We start from the raw sequence: 24,863 nt of genomic DNA on the forward strand, positions 1-24,863 counted from the left end.
AGAGAAAAGGAGAGATCCCCCAGTGCTTTGGTTGAGAGGAAGTGATGGGCCCTTGGCAATCCTTCCCCCAGACATGGTCCCATGTCGAGCTCCCCTCAGTGTCCAAATGGGTAGCGAGTCGATTTTTGTCTCCATCACAGCAAAATCCCCTTTTCTTACAGACCCTCATCTGCTGTGGGACTACAGTGGGAGCTCACTGCTTGCAGATTTTTGGCACTGACCCTCTGGATCTGCGCTCACTGTAACTCGTCCCAAGGTCTGGAGTGCGAATTGCATTTCCCTCCAAATATGGTGAGACGGTCCCGCCAGCCATGCCCTGTATGTGCTTTCGCTTTGCCTGCTTGTTATATACCTTGGGTGATGCTGCATCGATGAGGGGCCACTGGGTGTCACGTTGCCCATCGAACTTTGACCTGGTATCAGTTAGTCTGCACTGATGAACATCGCCATAGCCATTACCTAATTAAGAGTTTGAAAAACGGATTTCCTAGACTGATACTTCTTCCGCATTTATTAGCTGTGATCTTTCGAGAGGAGCAGGCTCCGAGACTGAACTGGATGTGCAGGAGATCAATTGGGACACATGCCTATGAATGAAAGATGGGGAGAGCTCAGCGTGAAGAGCAGCACTGGGGAGGCGCTGAGGAAGGTCGGGCCATGGGGACGCTGAGGGCCTGGAGCCGGTGCCGGCCACGGACGGGTCTCCCAGGAATGGGCTGTTGCTCTGGGTCCTGGGCGGAATGATGGATTTCAGAAAGCAGAGGCTGGGGCCCAGGACCTCCGCCACCCGTCCCCCCCCCCGCCCCCTAGGGGTGAGAGCTGAGTTCGGGGCCAGCACTTCGGTTCGAGGAGGTGGCCCTGCAGTCCGTTCACGGAGGTATCTTCCCATCGTCATGGTAATGTGTGCTGCCTGAGCGACCTCCAAGTCCGGCCTCTGCTGTTGTCTTGCTGGTTTCTATGTTTTGTAGGATTATGAACTCGAGGCGTTGAATCTGCTGGGAGTGTTTTGGTCACTGCAGTCCCTGTGTTCTTGACGCGTGAACTTCTCCATCTCTGCCCAGTTGGCACCCCTCCCAGCTGGTTTCTGCCCTTTGACAAGGCCTGCGCGATCTTCGGTAAAGTCCTTGTTTCCCCTCCCCCTTCCCATTTTATTGAGATATAATGGACGTATAAAATTATATTAACTTATTTTTTTAAAGATTTTATTTATTTATTTGACAGAGAGAGACACAGCGAGAGATAGAACACAAGCAGGGGGAGTGGGGGAGGAAGAAGCAGGCTTCCCGCCGAGCAGGGAGCCCGATTCCGGGCTGGATCCCAGGACCCTGGGACCGTGACCTGAGCCGAAGGCAGACGCTTAACCGACTGAGCCACCCAGGTGTCCTAAAATTATATTAATTTAAAGCATGCAACTCAGGTACTGGACCCGTGCATACACCATGGATGGTCATCACGCTGAGTCTAGTTAACATCCACTGCCTGCCTCACACAGTTACACCTTAGCTTTTTCTTATGATGAGAATTCTTAAGACCCATTCTCTTAGCAACTTTCAAAATCCCCCATACAGTCTTACTAACTACAGTCACCATGCTGGACGTGCCATCCCAGGACTCACTTGTCTTAAACCTGGAGGTTAGTCCTCCAACCCCCTTCACCATGTCGCCCACCCCGCCCCCACCTCTGGCAACCACCCCCTCCAGCTGCTCTCTGATCTGAGAGCGTAGACCTTTCAGGTGCACACATAGGTGAGATCACAACCTGTTTGTCCTCTACAAGCTCTTGCTTTCCACATGACAAAGTGCATTGGCCTCCGCTCGTCCCAGACCTGCCATCACCCGCTTCTCCAGCGCCCTGCGCTCCGGTCCCTTCACCGTGGGGTGGAGGAGAGCACGCGTGCACCCTCCACCACCCTGGAGCTGGAGCCGTCACCACCCGCCTCCCCCGCCCCCCCCGCCATCAGAGCATGGAATGTGGGCTCTTGAGAAAGATAAAATCCGTCCCGAGCTCATGGAGATGCAAACAGTTCAAACCAAACATGAAAAGGCTTTTACCTATTTTCTGTGCCTTCCTCCCATCGTCACTTCTATTCCCTGTGAACAACGAGTCTCTCCTCGTAAAGGCACGAACAGAATCACTCATTTGTTTCTCCTAAGAGTTTTCCAGCGGTGCTCCGAGCAGTCTCAGAATAACGCCACTAACCAGGTCCTGAACGCACTTCACAGGTCTTTGTGGTTCTTTTGTGCTTTTCTCACGCTGGGGACGGCAGTCGATGGCAGCGGATGGAAACCTCTCCTGGTGAAACCCCTCGCTTGGAATGCATTGGCTCATGGGCTTCAGTTTGTGTTTCGTTTTTAAAGATACTACTTGGGTATGTTCTCCCCCAGTTTGATTTCATTTGCTTTTAAATATTATGCAACATTTTTACACGTTTCCATCCTTAAAATGATAAAACAAGACATGTTACAGACAAATCTTTCCCTCCGTCTTCTACCTCTTTCCTCCCTCTCCTTTTTATGTGTTTCTTTTGTGAAGCACTTTAAATGTTTTGTGGCGAATAGCCAGGGCTGGGTGGGTCATGGCGCGGGCCAGCGGCCGTGTCCCCACGGACCCCACACGGGCCGTCCAGAGTACGCCCCGCTCCGCTGTCACCCGCAGACCCCCAAACCGCCTCGGGGCTGTGGCACGGGCCCCGGCATGCCGGACCCGTCCGATTCCGCACTCTTTCTTATCACCATAATCCAATATCGTCTCCTTCACTTCAGATGCAAGCCTACATGGTTTCTGTGACAAGTAATGAGAGGGTGAATATTTCTTGTAACATTCTACTTCATATATATTTGATATGTAGAAATAGAGGGTGGAAATTGCTCTGAACTAAGTCCAGGCCTGAAAATTGGTCATTTTTGACAGTTGAGTTAACTTCCGCTCACCACTTGGGCTAATAAATCCTCCTCAGCGCCTGACAGACAGGTGAGCGCCGCCGTTGTGCGCCTAACAGCTGCTGGTAATTGGGTTCCCACCTGCGGTAAGTCCCTTCTCTCTGGCAGGCTAAGAAGAAAGATACGTGATACAGTTCTTCCCTTTTTTTTTCTGTGCAGGGCAAGGTGACCTCCTTTTATGACATGATCTCCAAATTAATTTCATAGTCAGATGACAGAGGCACAGAGCTTTTCATCTCTAGCCCTCCGTCCGGTTTTTCCTTCTTATCCTCCGTTTTCCTTCTCAAAGTGAAGACCATACCCAGAAATGTATGTTTGTAATTAGTAAAGCGATTTGTCTGCAACACGTTCTCAACCCTCTCATTTTATGGCTGAGGAGACCTGGTCCCAGATTCTTCCTCTGTAGATGAATCCACTTGGATTTCTTAAAGTGAATCAAAATGAAAATGGTTCTGGAATGAAGATGTTAGTCCTGACCATGCATGCAGTTCTCTCTGCAGGCTGTGGACCCTTCCTTGCCCCATCCTGTCTTTCGGACAGCCCTCGACCCCCCAGTGCGCCCAGCACAGTGACCCGTGGACAGGTTCACAGTGCGCCCTGGGTCCTACATTGGCACGGTTATTCATGTACTGATTTTGTCTTTATAGCCAGTCCCCCAGCCATGCCTACGACCTCTTTCTACTGTATTTGAGACAATGGACCTGCATTATTTAGGTTTGTTTGCTTTTCCTTGGGGACTCATCGCCTACCTTATTTTCCACTTCCCCATTTTATTTTGGTTTGTCTTTCACAGTATCTCTACAGAGACCCCCTGTCATCCCCAACTGGTTATCACATGCTAAGCACTGCTGATGGATGCTGATGATGGCCATTGTCCTGTCCTCACTTTGTGGGTGGTAGCTGTAACAAGGGGAGGGTTGATGATTGAATCCTGTGTGGCAACAACATTTCAGAGAGGGTGAACTGAGGGAAGCCCACAGAGGACACAGATTGCAGTTGGCCATTGGGCACAGGCTGGATGGGGATTTGGGGTAATCCCAAGGACCCGGTCTCCATGGGAACACAGGGTCACCACACTCTGCTGACGAGCACCTCCCGCCATCCACATATTAGTCTTAATTTCACATTTTTACCTAAGAGCCAACCCTCCATCTTGAAACAGCTTCCTTGAAGTGTATAACGGCACTGAAACGAGGCTAACCATTTTCCTGCTATTCGGGTTGTGAAAATGGACTTCCTCATTATGGGTCAGTGTTTTCCCTCCACTGTGTGCTGATGCTGTCTGAAGAGCTGGTTAGCCGAAGACACAAATGCAAACGTGAACATGCTTGCCATGAAGACGTCTGTGAGTGCTCATCCAAGAATTCTTTAAAATGCGCAGGTCCATGTTTAATTATCAGTTCAAGAAGAGCTACATGGACTCCACATACTTTATCTTGTAGTCATACTTCTCATGACTTTAAGGGACCTAGTGTGTTTTATGCAACTAATAACTGTAGTTCGAAATACTGGTCTTTCAGATAAAATAAATAGGTTGACTCAAGTCTTATATTATTGCCATCACTTTTACTTGAAAATTGAAAAATATCTCCCTTATTCTAATCATTGCCACTTGGGTAATGGGCTTAGATTTTTTTAAGTGAAGTCTTGGAAAAAATATGATTGAAGCTCATAGTAATTAAAGATATGAGGGACAGCACACTGGATTCTTGGTGGAAGAGTGATGTCTTCAAGCCTGAAGGCTGCCAAATAAACAACTGTTTGATTAAAGTTGGCATTTAATGTCTCAGATTCTCATTTTTTGTCTTGTGAAATAAATAGGGCAAATTGGGTAGTATTTAAGACCCTTTCTAGCCTCTTGCTATATTTCTAGGAAAATAAACAATAATGTGGTCTGAATTTACATGACTAGCTCACTAAATCTGGGGTTGTTAATCTTAGAGTCACCTTATTAAGTGTGAAAGATGTAAATTTAAAGGCCTCCCCCCAAATGATAGCCCTATTTTTCCAAGGTGAGTAACAGATTTTGGAACTCATGATTTCCATATGGGATCATATTTCCCCCTCTTTCCTGGGGTACCCGCTAAGGTGATAATAAAGAACAAGAAAAGCTCAAATGCATAAAGACAAACAGTGCAAGCCGTGAGATTTAGCAGGGAGCTGATGGAGGGGAGGTCCCTGTACCCACAAACTGTGGGGTGGGAAGGTCAGAGCTAACAGAAGCACTTCACCAATGCACCTCCAGTCGTCCAGGGAGGTGTGTGCTGAGTGACCGTGGACAGGTGCGTGTGTGATGGGTGGTGGGAAATCCAGCCCCCTCCCTGTCCTGATTCTGGAACCTCAGCAGCCAACCAGCTATTCCTGGAGCAGGAGATTGCAGAGATTTGTCTCTGGACTAGAGTCTAGAGGGACTGGGAGGAGCCAGGGAAACTCCAGGAGCTACCTGTGAGGTAGCTCTGAGTCCATTCACATGCATCAACCTCACTGCGAAGCCCAGAAATCAACAACCAGCATCCACATACTCAGAACTTCAGTCAACGTTTGGGACTTAACACTTGATAGTGAGCTGACAGTTGATGATGACCAGACATGAAAAGAGAGTTTGCGAACATGAAAGACAAAAATTGAATTAAACCTAGAAAAAAACGCCACAGGAAACAGAGACAATAGAGAAGAGAACTGTATGATTTTTATGTTTCGAGGAATGAGTTGAACAAAATGCTGTAAAATGAAGGGAAGATCAGAACATAAGAAACAGCTCTTGGAAATTTAAACTGTGATAGGGAAAATAAAAAGAATCAATATAAAATTTCAAAAATCTAGACCGGTGCATCTCTCACACGACACGGGAATGACAGAAAGAGCAGAAACTTTGTGAAAACTAGAGGGACAGCGCGAGGTCCGAGACCTGACTGATGGTGATTCCAGCAAAAGGAACCAAGAAAAGGGACAGAGAGGACATTACAAAGTGTAGGGTAAGACCTGAGAATCCAGAACCTGACTTTTTAGCCTGAAAGGGCTCACTGGGGGCTCCATGTGGGAAAAGAAAAGGAAACCTGGTAATTGTAAATAATCGTACAATTTGAGAACTCCAACAATGGACTGAATAGCCTTCTAGGGAGAGCGTAGCGTTGGAGAAATAGAAATCACCATGGAACTGGATAGCTCAAAATTAATTCTCGATGACATAACTGAGCGACTTACCACTAAAGTTGTGTACCCACATAACTCCCACTCAAGCATGAGAAACGGAGATGGTATTTTAATGCTCCAAGGACTTACCAATTTTCTTTCCATTCACTTTTTTCTTAGGAAGCTACTGCAGTCTTTCTTTCCGAAATAATAGTTATTAATCCAAGAAAAACTTGGAAAAGTGGCTTTCACTCAAGACAGCCACACGAGCCATTCCTGGGAGGAGAGCAGAGTGGCAAGGAAGGCATCTTGCTCAAAACAAATGAGGCAAATACAGAGGAAATCAAGGCAAAAGTAGTCTTCCTCCATGACAGTATCTATCTGCAGCGTGGGTGGCCGGGGGTAGAGGGCTGATGCTCACAATGATATGCCTTGTGGTAGTCAAGGACGATTAACAGCCGAACCCTGGAATCTCAGCGATTCAGCACAACTGAGTTTATTTCTCATCCAGATTCCTCTGCTGGTATGACGCCTCTCTGGGAAAGCTCCCCTCAGAGTGGTGCATCTCCATCAATTCAATATGGCGCCGTGACACCTTGATGGGGAGGAAGAACTGGAGAGGCATGTAAGGGCTTTGCATAGCAACCGCAGGTGGTGCAGGAAGATTCCCGACGCGCCAAATGCTGTAATGGACGTTCACTTGGGTGTTTTCTCCCCCAGTCTGTAGGATTTTACATACCAAGAAGGAGAACAAGGTGGATAGATTTGATTATTAGTTAGTGACTTCATTAGGAAGTTTGTCTTCAGGAAGTATCCTAACCTCTGGCTAACATCCAGTCATTGGCTCCTAGGAGGATGTTCATTATTATTACTATTAGCATTTTGGGGATCCACTGTTACTTTTAAGATTGCTTATTATAAGAGAAGTTGATTTTACGCTTGGAGACCTTGATAAATTGTATATAAGCCAAGTTCCTATCAATTGGCTCATTTTAAATACTCACAGAAACCTTTCTATTCGAAGTCAATGCTTCTCTAAAAAGAACTGTCACACAACACTCACCTTAGCGTTTGTGATTGATTTGTGTGGTTCAGAGATGCACACGTGGGAAAGACCAGACCAGCTATTGTTAGTTACTTCTGATTTATTTTGGTCCATTAGCTGTGAAAGGTGGTTCGATAAAATGGCTAGATATCAAGAGGGAAGACTACAGGTAAAAGGTGAAACCCTTGTCCATCCCTGATTTCCTTCTCTGTCCCACGGTCATGGCCACAGAGGCTCCCAGGGCGAAGGTCTCTGTTGTTTTCATGTGTGCCCTTCACCCTGACTCAACACTGCTTTAGCTCATTACTGGGATTCACTTTAATGTTCTCACAACTGACCCGCCTCCCTACCATTTTGATTTTCTTTTCAATAAAGGAAAGGCATAAAGAGATTCCTCTAATGGTTCTGATCTGTTAATAATGGGTTTTGTTCAAAACAGAAACTGGTCCTGCAGAGGCAGTGACCTCGTTTGCTCCGTGAGCTCTGCTCTGAAGAGCAGCCTCACTTGCTGCTTGAGCTCACTTCACCAGGAGAGGTAATTACAGGGAAAATCAAATCCATGGACTGTGTCCCGTTGCCTTTTACCTGCACAGAGCGGGAGGGGGCCGGCTGCCGCGTGCTCACCCCGTGTTTAGAAGATTCATGTTTACCTAATGGGAAGTCAATATTATTGTCCGGGAAAGAGTCAGGGTGTTGCTAACGACCCATCGGGGACGGCTCCTTCCCAGCTCTGAGGCCATGCTCCGGTGGCTCAGAAAGCACTCAGTGGCTCTCAGATGCCATCCCCCTCACACGTCTGCAGGCAGCCCATCATTCATCCCATCCTCGGACGACCCACGGCAGCACGTTTCTCAGCGTCCCAACAGTGGGTTGAGCTTCAACGCTGTCCAGAAGGGTCTCTGTGACCCGACACCCCGCTGCCTCCCTGTCCTGGGTCTGGACCTCACCCTCTGTCCAAACACAGAGCTGGACACCACAGAAAAGTGAGGTTGCTCTGTGTTTCATAGAACCATGGACCTTAGCAGGTTACGGCATTGTCTCCTCTAAGCTCCAGCTTCAGGTAGGTAACGCAGTATAGTTCATATTTTATACTGACGCAATACCATGATATCATGCAATATAATATCATAGGGGCGCTGGGGGGCTTGGTCAGTTGAGCATCTGACTCTTGGTTACGGCTCCGGTCATGATCTCAGGGGCATGAGATTGAGCCCCGCGTCGGCTCCACGCTCAGGAGGGGAGTCTGCTTGAGATTGTCTCTCTCTCTCTCTTTCTCTGTCCCCCCCCCACTCTCTAAATGAATGAATAAATAAATCTTTAAAAAAATCATAATAATGTAATATGATCCATATTCTAGACAGATACAAATAAAGACTAAGGGACTTGGTCACAATGATCTATCATATCAGTCAGGGTTCCTGGAGAAACAGAACCCACAGAGCACATGCTGGTCCAGGTAGCAATACTGTTCTACCAGAGAAAGAGAGGTTTCTTACCAAGAATCGGTTCATATGCTGATGGAGGCTGACGAGTCTCAACATCTGCAGGGTGAGTCTGTGAGCTCCACTCAGGAGAGCAGGTGGTGTCCCTCCCCCCGGGAGGCCGGCAAGCTCAAGACCCAAGAGGAGTGAGTGTTTCAGCTTGAGATCAAAGGCAAGAAAAAAGCCACCATCCCAGATCAAAGGCCTTCAGACAGGAGAGTTCTCTCCTGACTTGAGGGAGTGTTGGCCTCTTGTTGTATCGATTCCTTCAACTGATCGGAGGAGGCCCACCCACACTGGGTGGGGGGCATCTGTTTCACCGAATCCACCAATGCAAATGTTGATTTCACCCGCAGTGCCCTTGTCGACACACCCAGAGGACTGTTTGACCAAATATGCGTACACCGACAGAAACAGTCAAGTCGACACAGCGTTGACCCCAACATGGACGCTTTCCCTGCCTTGGCCAGCGCCCCCAGGTCCCCCCAGCCTCAGGAAAGACATCCTTCTTCTCTCTCGAGGTCACTATTAGGGCAGAATGAAAGGGCACGTGTAATGGGCTGCAAAGGCCTGTGTCTCACAAACCCTCAGAAGGCCCCCCTTCTCCCCCCGTTGCCCCCGTTGCTGGGAGGCCTTCCTCGACCACCCGGCCCCCCTCCGCCATATACTCACACTCCTCCTCATCTCGACTCCCGCTCACAACCTAGCAGGCACACACTGCTGTCGTCTGTGTCCCGCGGCCCTGCAGCTCCGTTTTCCGGGATCGGGGGCCGTACTTTACAGGGAGCAGGTGGTCGTGTCCTGAGGCTTCCCATGGCTTCTCTGGGCGGCGAGTTAATGTCACTCCCTCCATTAGCTGTCCCTCCTGTTGGCTTCTTACAGGCCTCTGTGGTTGACGTCGTGCTCCCTGCAGTGCGGACCCCGTCTGAGCGGTCTTGGGATACATGCTGCCCATGCAGGATGCTGGCGACGGAGGCCAAAGCTGGGACGTGGCACCTGCTTGCACCTGTGCCGTTCCCACCACGCCCTAGAACAGGCGGGGGGGGGGGCGAGGGGCCGCAGGTGGCAGAGAACCCAGAGAACTGGGGCCGTCATAACCACAAGTCTGCGGAAGTCGTTTTTGGGCTCTGGAAGCCATCTCACAGCCCGTTTGCTGACACAAGAGAACCATCAGGGAAGATGACGAGTGGGCAGGTCCCAAAGGGCGTTCACGACAGGACTACAGCAGGAAAACGTTCCTTTCCCTCTAGTATATGACAAGGTAGGAGCTCTCAGCTGGAAGACCCCCCAGAAGGAGAAAAGAAAGGAAAATAGGGCCATAGAATAGTGGGAAAGAGTGAGATGGTAAACACGACATATTCTTGGGCAGAAGAGACAGGCATGGACCTGTGCTGTCCGCGAGTGGGCACCTGCCCCCGGGGCCGCCAGGTACGCGCCTGCTGTGGGGACGCTTGGCTCAGTCCCCGGCCCACCCTCCTCTGGGCCTATCTGCACATTTGCGTTCATCATACACGCATGGCACCTCCTGTTTAATCACTTGGCAATTATCTGGTTTACCTCTTCTGTTTTCATCTCTGAAACAAGATTTGCCTCATCAGATCTTAAAATTGCATTTGACATGGTAACCAATAGTTGAATTATTTGTTCCCTACAAATGTCATTATTTACCATGTAATTTCCAGGAAGACACAGCTTCCAAGTGTTCATATAGGATTCACTGTGCAATTATCAGCAGCCTCCCTCACAGCGCCGGCGGCCAGCAAGGGTGGGGGGAAGCCGAGCGGCCCCGTCCGGGGTGGGGCGTTGTGTTGGGGGTGCCTTCCTGAGGGTGACCACGGTGCTGTAGGAACATCGGGGACCCCACTTAATGTCTCTTCATCCAGAAAATATAGTAATGAGAAAGAAGGTTGTGGCAAATAATGACAACAGAGAAGAGATGGGGAAAGATGCAGAAGTGACCGTGTTTGTGCAGTGCTCCCCCAGCTCAGCGGGGGGAGAAGGTCGGGTCCCCATAAGGGCAGGGAAATGGGGAGCACATCCCAGATCCTCTGTCAGGAGTGAGGGGTGGGGGGGCCTGGACCACGCAGGAGGCGTGCCCGCGGGATGCTGAGAAAGGCCCCAGGGGCCGTTTGCCCTGAGCCTAGATGTTTCTCTCCGGTGGGGTCAGTCTGGGTTTGGGGAGCTCGTCCTGAAGAAGAATACCAAGCTTGCAGCTTCACAAGCACACCTAAGGGCTTAGATTTTCACCTGTGAGAAATAAGCCAGGCAGTGATGGTCACTGAAACCCCTGACCCTGGGGCTGTTACCTACCCCATACCGTGGACCACTGCCCTGGTCCTTGAGCTCGGGTTACTGTTCTCCTCCATCCAACCACAGGGATGCCCCGTGGGTGCGGCCACACGTGTGTCCCCCAGGAAGCCGTCTGAAGCCCTCGGGCCAGACTCCCAGACACCTGGGTTCCTGACCGGGTTGCACTGTTGCCTCCTTCTCTTGACCCATCTCCCTGAGCTTTCTCTTTTTGATTTTTAAAATGAAAAGGACAGTTCTGTGCTGTGGTCAAGGAGGGAATTAGCTATCAAGTGCTGAAGGCCGGGTCCAACGTTAACTTATTCAGTGGGCCAAGGCTCCTGGCATGGCACAGGAAAAGCTGATGCTGGGCGTCCACTGGCCCGGACTGTCCTGTTTTATTCCTTCTAGCCAAGCTCAGGCACAGCTTGCAAACATCTGGTGGGTAAGGGGTTTTCCATCCTGAATCCAGATGCTTCTCCGGCTTCCCTGTCTAGCCGCTAACCCTGAGCCCCGCCGTTTCTTACCTGGTCCACACGACAAGCCCAGCTGATCTCCCGGCCTCCCATCCATCAGCACCCCAACCTCCCCCACTCCTGTTGCTAGCCACGTGTTTCCAAAACACAGCCTCACTCTTGCTGACACTGTGCCGCTGCCCGCCGAGCGACACCCCGGGCCGCAACTCCTTAGGTTGGGGTGGTGCCAGACACCCTGCTTGGCTCCCACCACAGCCCTTCCCATCGCTCCTTCTCTGGCTTTCCTGCACCTTGGAGGCCACGTGACCAGTTGAACGGCCCCCTCGCATCACGGACTGCCTACCGCACGCTGTCGTGGCCGACGATGGGAGCCTGGTGGGGGAGCGTGGGGGTGCTCTTTGCTCTCCTTACTGGAAAGTTACATCTCTGTGACGATCCCATCCCTGCTGCCCTCCCTTTCCCCCAGCTGCTCGGTGGACACGGCGCCTCGGGTAGGGCGGTCGTCTTGAGAACACGAAGGGTCAGTGATGCAAAAACCAAGTTAATGCTCCAGGGATGGTGGACAAAGATGACATGAGCCTGCGTCCCAGTTGGCATCCCTGGAGATGCAGACAGCAGGGTGCAGCCAGCAGGGTGGGGCATCTAGACAAACGTCAGGGTGGGTCTCCTAGAATTTGTTCCTTCCCTGCCTACTGGCTCCCTGTCCCTGTCCATCCAAATCCAAAGCATCTTCTAAGCTGGAGCTCCCATGCCACTTTTCTCACGAGTGCTTCTGACTTCTTGCTAATGACTGTGCTTTCGTCCTTTTTTGAAACTTCCTAATACTGTGTGTTGACCTCTTGTAAGGAATGTGCAATAATTGTCTTGTGTAGAAGCATTTGTGTAATTGTCCTATTTATGTTAGTAGATGCAAGGATCTTGAGGCAGGGGACTGGGTATTTTCTTTAAGCACAGCATCTTCTTTAAATTCTGCACAACACGCATGCAGAGCCTGTATGTGGAGTAAGGGCTTTGAGTAAGGCTTCTTTCCTGGAAGGGCCAAGAGACTGTGGCTCATACAGAGCCCCCCCCCCCGCCCCGCCCAAGGCCTTTGTTAACAGAGGGGAAAAGGGGACATAAACATTCCCTTGTAAGCATTCATGATGTCTTTTTGCCAATGTTTGTGTTATCCTCTGGAAGGCTGGACTCCGGATGACCCACCAGCTCTGTGATCTAAACCCTCAGGGCTCTGGATGAGCCGTGCCTCCCACCCCAGTCCCTAACGCCCTGTGTGCTCTCTGCACCTCGCAGGTCCTGGCCGTGCATCTCCCACATCTCCTCCTCCACCAACAGGGTGCCTTTCCTTGGTGCCCAACACGGACTCCAGCCTTCCTCTTAGGACGCTGCATGCATGGTCGGGCCCCGGCCTGGCCTCGCCGACGACCGCTCCCGCGTGCATCTCAAGTTCCAGCATTTCTGACCACCACCCTTTCCCACGGCACCACCCTCTGCCTCCTTGGGAACTAGAACTGTTGATTCTACCACGTTCCTCTCTTTCTGTGGTTGGTCTATCACAGCCATGCTCTTCTCCCTTGCCCTTCTCCCATTCTGCACAATATGTGACATCTCGCAAAACCACAACTGAGGTCAGATAAAGCCAGCCTACTCCATGCCTACCCTTGCACGGCGCAGGGCGTAATGAGAAAAACACGCACACACCCTGAATGCCTTCGAGTTGTAACCACAAAGCCTGCAGCAGACATTTCTCCAGATTACTCTTGCTTTCAGGACCTCAAGGACTTTTCACCTCCTCTCAGTACTTTGGAAAGCTCACCTTCTCCCTCCCTCTCTGCTCCTCTGGCTTCCCTTTCTGCTTGGATTATTGAAGGAATCAGGAGAATTTCTTCAAGGTCCCACCTCCTCCTGCTGCCCAGCTCCCAAGCTCTGCACCCAAGCCTTCCTCTTTCTTTTGGTAACGATTTCTGTTTCTCAATTTGGCTGCAAACTAGAAATACCTGGGAGCTTTAAAAATGACCAGTTTTCAAGCCATGCCCCAAGACCATTAAATCAGACCTCTTGGATGTGGGTTCCAGCCCTCAGAATATTTGCACAAGCACCTTGAAAATCCCAGGGTTCAACCGAGATGGAGAGCCTTTGCCGTGGGTGGGCGGCTGTCCAGCCGGACCAGCACTGGCAGAAGTACCTGGGAACACGCCGGGCTGGAAATGCAAACGCTGGGGCCCACCCCTCTCAGCAGAAGCACGGTAAAGACGTGCTCATCTTTCCCAGAAACGGCACACAGAACACCGGGTCCGGGGGCTGGGGGCCGGGGAAATGGGGAGTCGTGGCTTCCTAGGGACGGAGCTTTAGTTTTGCAAGATGAAGAGTTTCTGAAGATCTGTTGCACAACAACATGACTATTCTTACCACTACAGAACACACACTTAAAGCATGGTTATGGTGATAAATTTGAGGTTGGGTGATTTTTTTAAAAACCACAATTATAAGTAAAAATACTTTTTAAAAGGAGTACAGCCTCTCCTTGTTTTATCCTCGTTCTTTTAGACGAGCATTGCCTACCCCCTCACTGTGACGGGCCCGGTGCGCCCGAGATCTACACATGCCACAGCTCAGTCTCCATCCCCAGGCTCTGGGTGTTGCGCGCCATTTGCATCCGAGCTGTTGGCTGCTCCCTCGTTCCTTCGCCTGGCTCCAGGGAACCGGGCCTTTGCGGTTTCTCTGTCCCAGGCCCCGCACCTCCCTGCCACTACACTCTGGCTTTGCAGGGTTCAGCCCGGAGCTTTGCTCTTGGATGCTGTCTCCCGCGGGCATTCCCTGCAGGCTCCAGGGTCAAGTACCCGTGTGTAGACATGCCCTGCTCTGTCTCAGGTCTATCTCGCCCACCCTCTCCCCATCTCTAGAACCATCCATTCCCACACCTGCCTGAAGCCTCCCTTGGACGAGGAGTACACCTCTCAAACCCAACATTTCCTACATGGACTTTCTGACCTCCCTACTGCTCAGATTTCAGGCTTCCTTTGTTTGGTTGTTAGGAGAGCCCGTCTTCCCGTTTCTCTAGCTGAGATGTGGTGCCGTGTTTGACTCCCCTGAGCTCGCCAAGAAGTCTTCCTGGCTGTACCTTGAACAGACACCAGGGCCCGGGCTCCTCTCACCTCATCCACGGCGTGTTCTGGCTCTTGTCAGAACCACCCTCCTGTCTCACCTGAATTGCGGTGCTGTCCACACATCAGCCACAGTGCTCCCATGTCAAATCCCCCAGGGTCCCCATGTCACCCAGAATGGGGACTCCCGGAGCTCCCGGCCAGCTTCTGGCCGCCTTGCCTGCACCCCAGCCAGGCTCCCCCGGAGCTCACACAGCTGCTGCTGAAAGGCTCTTTCCAGATTCTCTCCAGTCCTCAGACTCTGCTCTCCAGCGACCTGTCTCAGCTCGCTTTCCCTGGCAGGTGGGCTGAGAGACTCTGAGTCTCCTTCCCGCGTAGTGTTTTTCTTGTAGCAATGATCACCTCCTTATGTACCACAAATTTTCTCCTTTGGTCTTTCATGCTAAGATCAAAGCTCCCTTAGGGTGCGTCTTTTTGGGTTTCTGTTTGCTGACCACTGTGTTCTGGAGCCTAGAACAGCACCAGGCTCAGATCAGGAGCTCACTGTCCATTCAATGGGAAAATGGAAAAAAAAAGTAAATTTATTTATTTACTTATTTATTTATCTTAGAGAGGGGGAAGGGCAGACGGACAGGGAGAATCTCGAGCAGACTCCACGCTGAGCACGGAGCCGGATGTGCGGCTCCATCTCACGACCCTGAGCCGAAATCAAGAGTCGGATGCTCGACAGACTGAGCCACCCAGATGCCCCAAGAAAAGTAAACTTAAAAATGAAAAGAGACTCAATCATCCCATAAGCCACGGTTAAGTGTTTCTGCATGGGGATAGACTAGAAACCACCTCATCCTGGAGGAAAAAGTATAGCGCTTTCCAGTGGTCTCTACTCACACGGAAGTGTCCACCCCACTCGTGCCCTTAACTTGCCAGGAAACATCCTGAGCTTGGGTGAGAGACTCTCCAGGCGGCTCTTGTTTTATGGGGTTTACTCACAAATTACTAATAATATGATGGGAAAACTAAAGAGAAAAATCCCGAGGGCCACACTGCCTGTTTCGCTCTGTTTGTCCTGAAAACTGCTGTGGGGCCGTGCCATTTTCATCTCTACTCTCTCTGTTCCCATACATTTCCTCTATCTGGAGACACCTGCTCTGGGCAGGAGGACTTAGATGACAACATAACCCCTTATCAGTACGATTGTCTAGATGTACCATCAGCCTCATAAAAATACATACATTTTTTTAACCTCAATAATTAAAAGCCTGAAACAGCAGAGAACGAATCAGCCTTATTTCCATGTGTGTGCACTTTTATGTTACATTTAAGAAACATTCCCCTATTTCAGTGCGGCTGTAACTGTCGGACTCCTTTGATTATTAACAATGTCACATTGGGGAAGACCAAGTCTTCAAACACATTCTGTGTGGTGAGCAAACACAGGAAGCACAGAGAGAGCATATAATGCAAACCATTTCCAAATGGGGTTCAGGAATTAGAGTGACAGAAGGAATGAGTTCCAGATTTGAAGAGCAAACACGAAATGTGGTGTGCTCGCTGTTGGCCAGCTCGATTAGATTAAATGCCATATTTTTATGCACAGTTTAAATATTGAGCTTCAGCTCCATTTTTTTTTTATTAAAGTTGTTTGCTTGACTGTGATGATTAAATACGGGTTAATAAATAGAACCTTTGTTTGATCTATTGTAGCCAAATTTCTCTCTCCTCCTGTGTTACAGAAACAGCGGCTGAAGGTACATCTGGGAATTGGGACTATTAGGTCCATAATCTTGTAAATTTAAGACTAGGAAAGGCCATTTTGTGCCGTGCTGCTTACTAAAAAAACAGCAGGTGTAATCCAAATTTCTCAACAATGATAAAATCATCAGAAAGTATGAAATTCTTTGGAGAGGCCTGATGATCTACTACATTCATGATATGTTAGCTGAGAGAATTAACTTTACAAAAATGACACAATTTTAATTTTGTAAAATCATCCATCCAATCTAAGCAAAGAATAAAAATGAATGACTTTGACAGCAAAATGTCAAAATTAAGTTATCCTTTTGTGGCGCAATAACAAGTGAATTTATTTTGTATTTTATGACTTCATTTTTTTGGATAAGGGAATTGATGGCATAATTCTTTAAATTCGGAAAACAAGTCTCCATAAAGGTATTTGCATACTGGGAGGACAGTAACAGTTTTACTAAGAACAATCCCAATTCAGATTGCTGCTTCTGTCACTGATTCTATCTCTTGGCTGCGATAACCTCAGCACCGTAATGTGCAGAAGGACTCCCAAGGCTTTAAGAAATTGTATCTGTCTGTGATGATTGCCGGGGAGAGGGCATCACGACCCATCATGGCAGCTCAGCCACAGAACTGTCACCCAATGCCCTGTCACCATGAAGTCACTGCTCAGTGGCAAGAGGCTTGCTGCCCTTGCCCTGCAGGACTGGAATCAGAGATCTGGCTTCAAGTGACTTTTCATGCCCGGGAATGGAAGGAACGGTTCTGTTGCTGGAGCATGGGTGGGCAGCTGTCTTTCTGAAGGGCATCAGAACAACGGAATGACTGGTAAAAAGAAAGCTTCCAACACCTGGGCGGTCCCAGCTGTATTTCCATCCAATCCTAAAGAGAACATTCTTCCTTTGCCCACATGGTTAAACCAGCCTGAGCGACTCTCTGTCTCTACAAAGGAGCAAATTTTTCAGAAGTTACAATTCAGTGCTCCACCTTCGAAGTGTAACATAGTTTCTGTGTACTCATCCCCCTTGGTTTCTTTCCTTTCTTTCCCTCTTACTTCTTCTGTTTTCTTTGTCACATGTTCTATTTGCTACTTTCCACTCTGGATTTTCATCTTTTTCTTTTTGCTGCCTTGTTTGTTTTTGTTTGGTTTGAGAGCTTTGTGAAATATTTCTTTTAGCAATCTAGATTACACATTTAGAGAGAGATACAGGGTATACACAGACAACAAAATATCTATTTCTTTTTCCACTTTTCCTCTTGAAGAATTAAAGTATACTGTTTGTATACTGAGAATATAGGAATAGAATTATTTCTAAAGCCAAATTCTTCAAATTTGGTAATGGATACATTTTATCCATGTATTGTTTCATAGGGACAAATAAGAGGTAAGCTTGCTTATATTCCACAATTAATTCCTGCAATACGTTCCAAATCAGTACTTGGACTAAAATTGCCATCATTATCATCCCCTAGCCTCTTATTTTGGAACACTTAGAAGCTTTTACATGATAATTTCATAGCTTGATATACTTAGAGCAATCACTGAAATATTATTTGCTGTTTTATCATCACATGTTCATTGCATTTTATTTATTTTATTTATTTATTTTTAAAGATTTTATTTATTCCTTTGAGACACAGAGATACAGAGAGAGAGAGAGAGAGAGAGCGAGCATGAGCAGGGAGAGAGGCAGAGGGAGAGGGAGAAGCAGCCTCCCCACTGAGCCAGGAGCCTGATGTGGGGCTTGATCCCAGGACCCCGGGATCATGATCTGAGCTGAAGGCAGACGCTTAACCATCTGAGCCACCCAGGCGCCCCTGTTCATTGCATTTTAAAAATCACCATAATTTATGAACCTCAGGTAAGGAAGTAAGTTTTGATTTTTTTAAAAGTAAACTTAATGAAGATGTGGACTTGCAACAATTGTAGTAGATTAGTGGAACAATAAAATTTTGTATTCCTATTTTAGGGGTTGAATAAAGAGAAAAAAGTTGTATCTTAATCAGTTAATCATTTTTATAGCTTCTAAATTCCTTAAAATAAAGTTAAAAGCTTAAGAAATTGGCAATTCAAAAATAATTGCAGATATAAATAGGATATACTTTTCTTTATTTTTTAAAAATATTTTATTTATTTGAGAGAGAGAGAATGAGAAAGAATAAGAGAGAGAGAGAGAGAGCGCACATGAGAAGGGGGAGGGTCACAGGGAGAAGCAGACTCCCTGATGAGCAGGGAGCCCGATGAGGGACTCGATCCCGGGACTCCAGGATCATGACCTGAGCCGAAGATGGTCGCTTAACCAACTGAGCCACCCAGGTGCCCCAGGATATTCTTTTTCTTACTTGAAGTTGGTTTTGGCTCTGAAATAAGAATTACCTGGATATACAAAAAAAAATTTAAAAAATTATATTTGCAACTTTTATCTATGTACAAGAATGACCGGTTCCTTATTTGTTGCCAGCAAGAAAAGTCCAAGTGCTTAGATGCCTAATGCCTGTTAAAATTTAATTCTAAACCCCCCCCAAATATAATGGATATTGAAAAGAAAATCATAAAAGACATCATAAGCAATTCAATCATAGAGTTTCAATGATTATTTTTTGCAATTTATTTGTTCCTTTTTGTTTATTGTCTCAGGCTGCTTCTAAAGGCTCCAATGATCCTGCTTTCTGTAATTTGCTCCCTATGTCATCCCTTGAGTGTGGGGTGAACCAACTGATTTGATCCTAATGAGTGGATAATGGCCAGAGTGACTGGACGTGACATTTGAGATTGGCGTCTGTCATACTCCACACTTTGTCTTGCCCTCTCTTGTTCTGATGAAGCAAGGTGCCATTTACCACACCATCCAGCAACTGAACTCCTTGGTATTTACTCAAAGGAGATGAAAACTTATGTCTACACAAAAACCTGCCCACGGATGTTTACAGCAGCTTTATTCATAATCATCAAAACTTGGAAGCAACCGAGATGTCCTTCAGATGGTAATGGATAAATAAATAGTGGCCCATCCAGACAGTGGAATATTATTCAGTGATAAAAAGAAATGGGCCATCAAGCCATGAAGAGACCTGTAAGAACTTGAAATTCATACTGCTAAGTGAAAGAGGCCAATCTGAAAAGTCTACAAACTATGTGATTCCCAACTCTATGACATGATGGAAGGGAGAACTATGGAGACAAAGAAGAGAAGGCGTTGTAAAGGGTTGGGGAAGGGAGGGATGGATGGTGGAGCACCGGGGTTTTTAGGGCAGCGAAGCTACTCCGTGTGATACCACATGGCAGACACATGTCATTATGCATCTGTCCAAACCCACAGAGTGTACAGCATCAAGTGTGACCCTAGTGTAAGCCCTGGACTTGGGGTCAGTGTAGGTTGATGACAGTAACAAATGTACCATCCAGCGGGGGTGTTGACAATGGGGGAGGCTGTGCATCTGTGGGGTCCAGGGGAATACGGGGAATGTCTGTACCTTCCTATCATTTTTATGGACCTAAAACTGAAAAATAAAGTCTTCAGGGCTCCTGGGTGGCTCAGTCGGTTAAGTGTCTACCTTCAGCTCAGGTCATGATTTCGGGGTCCTGGGATTGAGTCCTGCATCGGGCTCCCTGCTCCGCGGAGCAGGTAATTCTTATTTCAGAGCCAAAAGCAACTTCAAGTAATGCTACTTTTTTTCCTTTAGTCTAAATAAAGAAAAGTGTATCCTGGGACACCTGGGTGGCTCAGCTGGTTAAGCGACTGTCTTCGGCTCAGGTCATGAACCTGTTCTCTCTCCTCCCTGCTCGTACTCTCTCTCAAATAAATAAAATCTTCTAAAAAAATAAAAATAAAGTCTTAAAAATAAAAAAAATCTCCCTTTCCAGTTCTTAAGAAAAAAAAAAAAAGAAAAGAAGTCAAGTCGTGAGCTGTCCTCGGGAGTAGCCCACTTGGCAAGTTACATAATAGTATCACATGAGGGAAGAACATCAGTCTGTAGGAGACAACTCTACTATATGACTGTGTCACTGAACTTTAAAAACTATTAATATAATTGTTGAAATCATGACATCCCTTGGTAGAGTAAGAGTAGTAAAATAAGCTACTTATGTTCAGTGTGAAGGATTAGTCACCAACTGACTGATGATGTTTTTTGTCTCACATCTCACAATTAAATTTTCACTTTTAACTGTTTGCAGCTTCCTAAAATTTAAAAGTATATATATCATGGGAGAAAAACTTAAAGATCGACAAGTAATTATATATCAACAGTGTTTTTTCCTCTACACGTTGGAAAACAACCTGGTTTTTTAAAAAGTATGACATTTCAGAAAATTGCAGAGCGTGCTTTTGCTTCATGGAGACAAAGCATCAGATCAAGTTTGCAGTAGAACTGTGAAAAAGTCTCAGATGATACTGTTTACACCTGAGATGGAAATGCTGGGCTTCTTTCTTGGAGCAGGGCGGGGTGGGGGGTGTTCGGGGGTGGAGGCAGAGAGAAAGACAGAGACAGACGGACATAGAGGAGGACCGTCTGGAGCAAAGCTGCAGACGGGGATCAGAGCAGATGTCCACACTTTCACCTTTGGCCGGAAGACAGGTAGCTGGAAGCTTTCAGCAACCCTGTTAGAAACAATCATCTCATGAAAGACCGAAATTTGTTCCAAAGTCCTGCGAGATGGTGTGTGCCCAGGGTTAGGTGTGGAACGAGCAGGCGGTGTGCCTCCGGAAGAGCAGGCTCTTACCCGCACAAGAAGCCCGTCATCTTGCAGGGTTTATCTCTCCTCTCTCCCTCCCATTTCCCTCTTCCATCAAAATGGATCGTTTTGAAACGCCAAAACCATGAAATAATTTAATTGCCTTTCACAAGCTTGACACCTGCCTATGGAAGGTAATTGTGCTTATTACTAAACAGGGGACTACGGCAGCGGCAGAAAGGACCCTGAGCATTTCAGGACATTCCTCCATTATTAGCAGTAAAGGAGTGGCTCTCGTATGTGCACTGAAGCGGCTCCCCATAAAAAATGGCTATTCGGACACTTGATAATCTTTCAAGCAACATATCTTTAAAGATTCTATAACCTGCGTTACAAAGAGAAGCATACGTGCATAGCTGTGTGCACGTGTGTGTGGTCAGACAGCATGGTCATAAACCTCTGGACCACATCACACGAAGGAAACACTAGAGAGGTACCAGACCCTGCTGTGGCTCCCACCTGCCTCCTCACGCCAGGGGGGATCCCCTGGGATTCAGTATGTACCATTCTCTCTTTCTTTTCCCCCTTTAAATAGTCCTGCCAAATACATACGTCTATGTTACAGGTTGAACTGCACCTCCTCAAAATTCAAGTGTTGCGCCCCACCCCCAGGACCTCGGGGTGTAAGTGTTTAAAGTCTGTAGCGAGATCATTACCTCAAAGTTAGGCTGGAAGGGTGGGGCCCGAGTCCTCAGGACTGGTGTCCTTATAAGAGCAGCTACACACTCACACACACGTTTTTACGGGTGGCGTCATCTGTCAGGTGCATGGGATGGAAGAGAACAGAGAGAGAAGTTAAAGGACAGAAGTGAGCACCGTTTCCACTGGGCACAAGCATTCTGGGGCGACGTAACTGCCCGACTCAGCACTGGTCAACCAGCGAACGTTTCAAAGCAGCCATTGAGGTTTCTCTCCCTGCATGGATGACGTAATGACTGTGATTTCTAGACCTTTGTCACTTGAGATACATGTGTTTATTAATGAACAAATGTGTTTTTAATTAAAGATTACGTTAATTAGGGCACCTGGGTGGCTCAGTCGGTTAAGCGACTGCCTTGGGCTCAGGTCCTGATCTCAGGGTCCTGGGACTGAGTCCCGCATCGGGCTCCCTGCTCAGGGGGGAGTCTGCTTCTCCCTCTGCCTCTGCTTCTCTCCCCAGTCTCTCTCAAACATATAAATGATATAAAATCTCTAAAAAACTACATGATTGGAAATGATACAATTATACATAAAGTTATATACATATTTTTATATATTTATATTTTTAAGTTATATATATTTAATAATAAAATAAGCATATATTTAATTAATAATCAAACAGGTATATATTTAATTTTTAATTGAAGAATGACTTCAATGGGGAATTTTCCTTCAGATGACATAGAGGTTATTAACCAGCCCATTGAACAATAACCAAGCAGTAAAATCTCCTTCTTTGGGAACTTTTTCCTGCTTGTCTGTGGAATGGGACATTCTGTAGGATTTACATTGTCCACCCTCGCTGTAGTATAGAACCTACAATCCTCACAGGGGGCCTGTCTGTCTCCCTGAATCACCAGCTTTGGCTCCTTTTGCTTGAGCCACGGACTCTGTCTGGTCTTGCTGCCGGCCTCACTCCTACATCAAGCCTTTGCCACTCACTCTGTCTTCCCTTCTTCTGGAAACTCCTGTCCTGCCTGGTGGCTTCGAGCCTCCAGGGTCACCCAGAGGAGGCTTTCCTGGTGTCCCACCAGAAGGAAGAAGCTCCCTCTCACCCTGGGCAGACACCTCTCTATTTTCCTTAGAGCACCTGCAGTAGATAACCCTCTAGACTCGTTTCTTGTCTTCTCTCCAAGTAGAACAGAAGCTCTGTGATGGCAGGACCTCACGTGATCACTCCCTGCAGGGCACCCAGAGCCAACAATGTCGCCAGGCACATAATGGGTGCTCAGGTAATCTCCCTGAATGAATGGTGATGTCCTTGCACAAATCAGGGATTGTATGTCCTAAAACGGACCTCTCCTGTCTCCTCAGCTTCCACAACCGTCCACAGGAGTGCTTGCTGACCTGCTGGTCTTTACATGTATATACCTAGTTTACTTTCTCTATTAAGGGCTCTGGTATCAGCATTTGCACTTTGTGTCATTCTTAACATAAAACATTCGCTCATACAGTTTCATTTCATTCTCCAAAGTTTTGACATAGAATAGACTGTTGATTTTCACAAATGAAGAAGCTGCATCTCAGAAGCCTCCACGCACTGCTCAGCTCATCCAGCAGGTGCAAAACACAAAAGCAAGGACTAGAGTTGATCTTTCTGATGCCACGCCCAGGAATTATGCCCCACCACTCCTGCATTCAAGCAACATCTACTAGGATTGGCTGGGTTGCTAAAATAAAAGTATTGATTTTTAAAAAAATGAGAGAAAATGGGAAAATAATGGAAGTCGAAAAAAATGTCACCTATCTGGAGAAACCCAATGCATTCTCATATTTCAGCAGCTATCTCTTCTGTCCTGCTTTTGGTAGCTGTGATTGGGTGATTGATGAGGTGAGAACGAGCGATAGGGATGAGAAATTAGTGCAGAGAGTTTTCTGCTCAACCAGCACCGAAACATCACATGTGGGTGTCAGGCAGCGGCTCTACAAAGCAGGAGAGATCACATCCCCAGTGCTGTCAGGGGCAGGCGCCAGCATCTCTGAAGGCAGACTAGGGTCTGCTCCAGATGGATGGTGGCACCGTGCCTACTCCTTGGAGGGAAACTGGATCTACCCAAAAGGTAATACCTCATAGATTTAAGGACAAGTGTAATGTGGCCATCTTGTAACTGTACGGAAAGTACCCTGTGGGCCTGTGTGTGTGTGTGTGTGTGTATTTTACTTTTCCTGAGGATTAGGGTTATAACTTTTATAAAATTTATATGGGCTTATGACCAAATAAAAGTTAGGATCCAGTATAATTTTGATTCTGCCATTTTGGGGAAGTTATTATAATACAGCATGTAACTAAACGACTAGTGTGTGCAAGGGAATGATCAGGATATCTGACACTTAGCGAAGAATAGCATCAAGATCACCCTCAGGGAATTTATAATCAGGGAGGAAGGCATAAAAGAAAAAGAATCCAGTTGGTGGGCGGGGAAGGAAGCAAGCATATCAGGAGGGTGACATGGAACCAGGCCCTGAGCCATGAAGAGTATTCAGATAAGTTGCAGTTAGGCAGAAGGACTTCATAGGCGGAAGCAAGGATGGAGGAAAGAAGAAGTTGTAAACGAAGACAAAACAAGGAAAAATTGGTGCACCTGCCAGAGATACGTTTAGGAAAGTAGGTGAGAGCCAAGTGCTTAGATCCTTGAACACACTGCCAGGACGAGGGGCCTGATTCTTTGGGCCGCAAAGGGACACGGATGGATTTTGAAGAGCAGAGAAGCCTGGTGGGATATGATTAAGGAAGATGGTCACGATGAAGATGGGGCAACAGGAAGGAACAGAATTAGCTCCTTGTGGAATGCTAGACAAGTCACCTATGAAATAGCCAATGTAATTGAATTCACTTGTGAATGCCACAAACACCTTCTGACCCTTGTCTGTTTTTCATCAACAACATGCTCCTTAAAATAGTTAAATGTTGGTTGCATATGCTTTCCCCAAATTCAGGTTCTCTAGTTTCAACATCCTCATATCAGCTAGCTATGAGAAACAACGTGCCCTCTCTTGCAGCCGTCGGGGAGCCTTGTGTTTGTCAGTCTGCATCATTGCTGACCTCTACTCCTCACCCTACTGCTGCTGTGCTCATTTTGGTTATTTGAAGCCTATTTCTGTCATATTCTTCAGAAGTATAATTCAAGAGAACAGTATTCTCTGAGTTCCTGCATATTGCTAACAGTTCTGTGACCTTTATCTTTGGAATAGTTTGGCTGGATATAAAACTCCTTGGTTTAC

Source organism: Eumetopias jubatus, unplaced genomic scaffold (genome assembly GCF_037043125.1).
Source record: "Eumetopias jubatus isolate StellerSeaLion01/CBP00866 unplaced genomic scaffold, mEumJub1_p1.0 scaffold_8, whole genome shotgun sequence".
NCBI classification, from domain to species: domain Eukaryota; kingdom Metazoa; phylum Chordata; class Mammalia; order Carnivora; family Otariidae; genus Eumetopias; species Eumetopias jubatus.